At 41.8% G+C, this 7,352-nt stretch overlaps 1 long non-coding RNA gene across 1 annotated transcript; it reads right to left on the reverse strand.

The window, feature by feature from the left end:
- Positions 1-591: 591 nt before the first annotated feature.
- LOC108446333 lies at positions 592-2,094 on the reverse strand. The gene is made up of 3 exons (XR_001861498.1): positions 1,849-2,094; positions 1,428-1,508; positions 592-694 (listed from the first exon to the last, which is right to left on the reverse strand). It is a non-coding gene; the product is annotated as an uncharacterized LOC108446333 (long non-coding RNA).
- Between the last annotated feature and the right edge of the window lie 5,258 nt (positions 2,095-7,352).

Here is a 7,352-nt window from a genome sequence, read left to right on the forward strand (position 1 = left end):
TTGGAAATTTGAATTATTACAGGCTGATTAATATTGTCAAGGAGATTGAAGGAGCTTGAACCTGCAAAGTCAGCGTTGGGTGCCAGGGCCAGCCAACATAGGTAGGAGAGCAAACAGATTTTCTTTGAGAACGATGCTGGAGATGGTGCCTAGCAGTGGGCGAGGGCTGCCCTCAGTGGTATCCCAGCTATTACTTTCTGCTTTCCCTCTGAGTCACTTCCCAGTGAAAGTTTGGTGACCAGCTTGTGTTTCCAAAGTGATTATATCATCTCGTTCTGAGGCATTGTATACTTGTGATGTCCAGGGGAGATTTCTGACAGCACTGACTTTTTGTGCCCAGAAATGGTTTTGCATAGACTGCATGGCAGGAAGCAGGGAACCCCCTTACTCTGAAAGGGACTCCTTTAAAGGTATTCCTAATTCTGCCTCATAGACAGCACCAATCAAAAAGGCAAATCTTTCATCAAGTTTAATAACCAAGCATCATTTGGTATATAGCTATCACTGCAGGATGATGTCTTAATCATGAACAGTCCTTAATTTGGAATGTAAATTTATTGTAAAATACAAGCTTTTGAAATCAGAGGCCTTTTGGTTAAACAGAATATGGTGATACGTGGCTTGATTCCTATTTTACTTCTGGCTGTAGAGAATAACTCCCATGGTGGTCAGGGGTTTAAAGATGCAGAAGATGCTGTAAAGAAGATATTTGAAAATAAAATACAAGCTTGTTGCAAGCTATGGTAGAACTCCACCTGAATTCAGTTCTGTCAAATCAGAATAATTTGCCAAATTATTAAATCTTTGTTCTCACGATATCTCAGTTTGAAAGCAAAGCACAAAGCTTTATTTGTGTTTTTTTTGAGTGAAGCATTCTTGATTTTTCTTTTGAAACTACATTCTGGTTTTACGTTCACTCTTTTTCATTCAGTATTAGTGTAGAATATATTGGAATCACAATCCATTAAGGTTTGTTTTTGTTTTAAATACACAGAAAACTTAGACTAATTTTATTTATTTATTTTAGCTGTGCTCTAACTGGGGGAGAGCCAAGTTTGGGCATTTCAAAATTGAGCTGCCTTTTGTTTGGCCCAATTCTTGATGGGTTGGTCAGGTCCACGATAGTCTAAATATTGGTGTAATGCATTTTATGCACCATCCAACATACAGAATAATGCTATTACGTTGTGAGCTCAAGGCTATTAAGTCTGTTGAGGTATAGCAGCTTCCTTCAGCAACTGAAATGAACTTGGCATCACACCAGTTCCTGTGGAAATTATAAGAATGTGCAGGACCCTTCTGCTTCAGACCTGTGGATCAGAACAGAAGGTCACCACTCATTTACACTGCGGGTGAAAAGGCACTTCAGGAAGCACAAAAACTCTCAAAAGTAGCCATCTCCACCCTTTGAGCTGGAAAAAACCCACCTTTTTTGAAAGGTCTCCATGCTGAGTGTTCTCTGGCTGTATTTCAAATGCAGGAAAGCAGTCCTGTGTCTAGAGGAAACCCTAAATAATAAAGATTTTGCCAGCAAAGTGATATAGGCCGGGGGGAAGCTAAGGATCAACCAAAAGTGAAAAATATAATGATTAGTGCAAGAAAGAAACATAGTTTTTCGAGCGATAAAATAGATTACATTTGATTCCTTAAACTCTGATTAGGACAGAACATATATTACACTGCTAATTGCTGGATTTAGTATCTGTGCGCAGGAAGACTTTTTGAATGCAAAGGTTTTTCTCAATGCTAACTGTTAAGACTCAAATACTGTGTGTGTACAGTACAGATCAGTTCCTAATTATCTGCAACAGAGCTCTCCACCTAAATAAATAGGAAAATTCCACTTACGGTAGTGAAGATAAACGGCAGGAAGATGCAAACTCCATTGCCCCAGAAGGACAGTGCTGTTCATGATGTGTGTGTCTTTGCTGTCAGAATCCAGCATCTTCTTGAAACTTCTTCAGGTACTCTAATGAGGGTGTGGCCAAACAAAAATCCTCCTTTTTCCAGTTTCAGAGCAGGACCGGTTTGGAGCCCAGGCAGTGTTACCACTCGCATCTGGCTGTGTCTCCTCATTGCACAGATTTGAGACTGAGCCTGAGCCTGGCACTGGCTCACAACTGGAGCTGTGTCTAAAACTCTGGCCCACGCACTGAATGGCTGCAGAAATGTGCCTGCTCAATTCAAAGCTGGATTTATCTTTATTGTTCTGGCAACAACAGTTTTCTGTTGCTCTAAAAAGTAAGGGGATTTTTTGCAAGTGGAACAGGCGTATGTAATGTTCTACCTCTTTTATCTGAATTTAAACTGTGCATTGTATAAGTGAAATTATGTTGTATTTCCTAAATTTACTTGAAATAGGAATGGAAAATTTATGTCTTCTCTTAGTGCTAATATGTAACATTTCCTGTGCTGAAATGAGTTCTCTCAGTATCTGGAGAGGTAAGAGTTGATAGTACTAAATTCAGGAAAGCAGAACATAGCAGGGTCTGTTCCTCAGAAGAATTGAGGGGATACGAAGCTGTAAAAAAGTCAACTCTGGTGCAGAGCCTCCCAAGCCTGGAGCACTGAACTGGACTGACTCAACTATGTTTTGATGCTAGCTTAAGGAATCATTAAACTGCTCAAAGCAATTGAAAAAAAGTAAAAATGCTAATGCTCCCCCCACCCCCCCCACTTCAAACCAATAAAATACCAACTCGCAAAGTTACGATGCAGGTTGGATGCCTGTTTTGGTGGCTGCTGAGAAGAATGGGAATTTTTTACTTGCTCTCATGAGGCCCAGCCCAAGTCCAGAAGGGTGGGATTCATCTAAACTCCAGACTGTGCCTCCTCCATGAACAAGCCAGTGTGAAGCACTGTGAAACAGGCACTCCTGGAATGGGCTTACTGTCCTCTGTCCTCATGAGAAGGAAATAACTGCTCTGAAAACACCATTTTTCCCTACTGAAAGTGAGGGGAAACTTAATATTGTACCTGCATGTAGGTGTCCCTATTTTATTTGTTTCAGTTAGATGAGATGAATCCTGTGCTCAGCAACTGGATCAAGATTTCAATGGAAAGTGGGTATGGGACATAGCAAAGAGACTGGAGACCTTTATGGCTTGGGCACTGGGTTGTATGTGTGTATCCTGATTTCTTTCATATATTTTATGTGCATGCTGTTTCTGAGCAGTAATATGGAGTAAAACCTAGTAGGGTGTGCTACCAGGGGCTCCTTCAGGGAGTCCCCAAGCACATCTGACTTGTGACTGGTACCTGAGGCTGATCCTGTTGACTCAGTTGAGCTGCACGTGCATAAATTGTGGTTTAGACCTTGCTCCCAGTGCAGAGGCAGGGATCAGTGTTTCAGGTGCTGAACTTTCCTTTGAAATCCCTGCAAGAGGGATGCATGCAATTAAGGGCAAGAGCAACCAAGCTGAGACAGATCACAAACCTGTGCACTATCTTTGAATTACCTTTGTTTTATTCAACTCCCCAAGTCAGTGTAACCAAAGCCTTTTAAAATATCATCAGACAACTCTTTAAATAGTCTGATTTTGCCACTTCCCAACAAAAGGAAAAAGGGTAACTTAGAAATGCATAATTTGGAAGATGCCTGTCTCCCTCTCTTATTTCAAAAGAAAGAATAAGGGGGAACATGAGGCCTTTTGTCAATTACCCCTTATTGAATCATTGCTGGTTTTGTTGGACCCACATAAGTACAGTCCAGGTAGAGATGTGGTGCTAAGAGGATTAACATTTTAAATACAAGGGTCAGTCTCTTCAACCCTCTGGATATGAACTAGAGGTGGCCCTCAATTCCTTGTTAGGAGGGGAAAACTGACTGACGGGAAAGAATTATCTGTCTCAAATTATCACACAAATGTCTTTAAGTCTGAGCTTCATTCTAAAAGCATTGACTGGTCTCTCATTTTACTTGTGAGCCGGTGTTGCAGGATCCAGTTGTTCTCAGTTGTAATAAAGCTGAAAGGAAGATGGACACCTTCTTTTGTGTGTATTGCTGGCAGCATGCTCGTGGGTGTAGGCACAGTGCTGGGAGTAATGCCTGGGCCATGGGAGGCTTTATTTATTGTTAGTGCTGGGACTAGAACCAAGCCTTCCTAAAGGTGACTAATTTTTTTGTCTTTAATACATGATACTTCAGTTGAACAGTTGTGATGTTAAGTGTGTGCTTTGCTAAATTTGGGCCTTCTTTCTGGAGAGGGAACTATTCTTAAGCTTTTGGTACGTGAAGAGCATTTCCCATTAGATCATAAATTATTTACGTTCAGGCGTAGCGAAATCCCTTCTGATTTAGAGTGATGTATGGGAGAGTCAGACCTATAAACTTAGTTTGAATAATTCTTCTGGTAGATCTGGAAATATTTAAACTCATTCTTTTTTTATGTAGTGCTGTAAATTTGAAGAATTTAATTTTTGAAAAACTTGTTCTTTGTGCTCTGTCATATAACTTGACTATCGGGGATTGGACCCATAACCACCCATTGCAACATTTGCGTGGCACATGCCATCACATCACCTGAGATGGGTCAGTTTGGCATGGATGTTATATCAAACCATAAAGAAATTGCGGGGGGACAGAGCCAAGTGATGGCTTTGGCACCGTCAAAGCACCACCTGGATGCACGACTATGAGGACAGGGTCATTTGTCATTAATTCATTCCAATCTGTATTGTTTGGCTCCCTCCTGTCGAGTGTTGTGGCTGTAATGTCTTCAAGAGCAAAGGGTTTTTTCTCTGAGCCTCAGTTTCTCTCAAATGAAATGGGCATGTCCTTGCCCTGACTGTTATGGAGCTCTGAAATTGTTAGAAGAAAAATACTGCACCCTAAACCAAACTTGCACAACCCCTCAGAGTCCTGAGCACCAACAGGAGGTCCCCAGTCCCTCACAGCTGGACGTCACATCTTTGGAGTGAGGCAGCACTGCCTCTCCCAGCCTGTTGACTGAACACAGCACAGACATACAGGATGGGAGGTGTCAGGTTGGAAGAACTTTAAAAGAAGTGGGAATGAAAGGTGCTGTGGTTTGCTCCTGTGTGTACACATGGATCAGTCTTGATGCGTCTCTTGGGTTTCAAGGGTGTGTAGAGCTCTGCAGCTTCCAGATTATTTGTGGTGTCAGGGCTATGCCAAGAGTCAAAATAGGCTTTTCTGCTTGGAAAGCATCCCAGTGTGGCAATACCAGCATAAGGAGATGAATAATACAGTAATTCTTTATCTTGAAGGCTGAAAGGGAATTGTAAATAAAGACAGAATTGGGAATTCCTGTAGAGATATCAAGTCTAATTCACTGGAGCATCAGTACCTCAGTTATAGAACAAAGTGATGAACCAAAGCTACTTTTTCATTAAAGATTTTTTTTATTAATGACTATTCCAACAGAAGTTAACAAAAGAAAGAGAAAATTTTAAAAGAAATTTGTGTGCATCTCTCTACAATTCTAAAGCACATAGGTGAGCTAATTCTGGGTTTTGAACAGTGGTGAGTGACTTTCTGTGGGATCTGGATGTTTTGGGAATGTAATTAAGGCTTCTAAATCACTCCAATAGTTTTAAAATCTGTCCCTTTTCTGTGGAGCTAAATGAGACATGAGCTGCACATTCCTTTTTTTTCTGAGGGACTTTCCAAGTTTTTGCATCTTACAACATTTACTGTAGCATCACAAAGAAGTGGAGAAGGCTGCAGGAGCCTCAAAAGAGCCAGGTAATTTGCAGTCCCTTGTTTCTAAGCAGAGTTTTGCTATGACCTATCACCAGGTTTTGTATGCCTGATCAGTAAACGGTGTTCTCCCATCAGTTAAGGGCAAAAAGTTGCCTCACCCAGATCCTGCCAATCTGTTCTCTGTTTTGGCTTTTCTTCCCAGTACAGTGACAGGAAGGCAGGTGCACTGAACTTCTTCAGTGAAGAAGCAGAGGATGCTGCAGCATAAAATTTCCCCTTGACCCACCTTTCCAATGCCCAAGTTCGGACCTGTGCTGCTTCACATCCTCCCAATGACACAGATGGCAGGATAGAGCCAATCGGAAGCACTTGATAACAAAATGGCAATTCATTTTGCAATTCCTTCAGCATTCATGCTAACAATACTGGTCCTGATGGGCTCCTTGGGTATGAATGTAGCTTTCAATATGCAATTCCACAGGAATTACACCACTGCTCGGCTCTCATTAAGTCTGCTTTATTGTAAAGTGTTGCTGAGAAATCCTCCCATTACTGATACAGGACAACTGCTTTGCTTCAAAGAACAGCCTGATTTCCAAAAGCTCCTGTGTGTGTATCTGCAGGGTTTTTTTTAATAGTCTCTTTACAGTGCATTATCTCACTTTGTTTATGTATTGGACGATAATGTGATGTGTTTAAGTATGTAAATTGCCATAATGTGAGGAAATGAGATGTTAAAAATAGCTATGGAGCGCTGAAGAGAGCAGGGTGGGGTAAGGTGGCCAGTGTGGGAGGAGATGCTTTTGGATCCAGAATTTTATTCTCTTTTTAGGGAAGGTAAACCCTCCCTGAAGTTAAACAACAACAACAACAAAACCAAAAAAGAAATCTGGTTACAAGGCACCACCTTCTGCAGGTAAAACAGGTTTTATCTGCTTACTGTGGGGAAAAATCTGGTCTGCTACAAGGATAACCACTGCCCCCACCCCCAGCAGCACTCGAATCCACTCTCTAGAGAAGTAACTGGCATCCATTTTCTCTATCCACATGACTTAAGCCAGAAGTTGGCAATCCTCAACCGAACCATGAAGGGAGGCACTGATTTACCTGCCAGATACCCACATTTTGTCACTGTTGGTAGCACCAAGTCTTAAAGCCCTGGACCTGTGGCTGAACAACATGCAGAGCAGCTTGGAGAGTTTGAGTAGAAACTCAGCTCCTAACTCTATTAAACCCCACTTTTAGGGTCTATGTACCCTCTTTCCATCCACTCTTTGCAAAAGCTCTGGGCAAAAGCAGTTGTATCAGAGTTATGAGGTGGTTTAAATAACATGATTCTTGTACAAGGAATTTGTGGAGGACTTAGAAAAGGCAGAGAATTCATTCAGCGGTGTTTGGGTAGGTAACAGTTTGATGCCAAATTAGTGAAAACAACAAGAAAAATAATTTTCCCAGCTCCTGTTTCTAGGCAGCCTGTCCTCACTGCCATAGCAAGTGATGATGCCTGCCCAACCCTCATTTCCAACACCTAAACCCCCAAGTCTGTTAACTTGACTCTGTCTTGTTGATCGCTTTCCCTGCAGTGGCCTGTGGAGTCTGAGGAGATTTATTGTCTTTTAGTCATGTGCTGAAGCTCCTCTTCACACAGATGGTCTCCAACACTGGTGCTGAAAGTGGCCACTACCCA

Source organism: Corvus brachyrhynchos, unplaced genomic scaffold (genome assembly GCF_000691975.1).
Source record: "Corvus brachyrhynchos isolate BGI_N302 unplaced genomic scaffold, ASM69197v1 scaffold10, whole genome shotgun sequence".
NCBI classification, from domain to species: Eukaryota; Metazoa; Chordata; class Aves; order Passeriformes; family Corvidae; genus Corvus; species Corvus brachyrhynchos.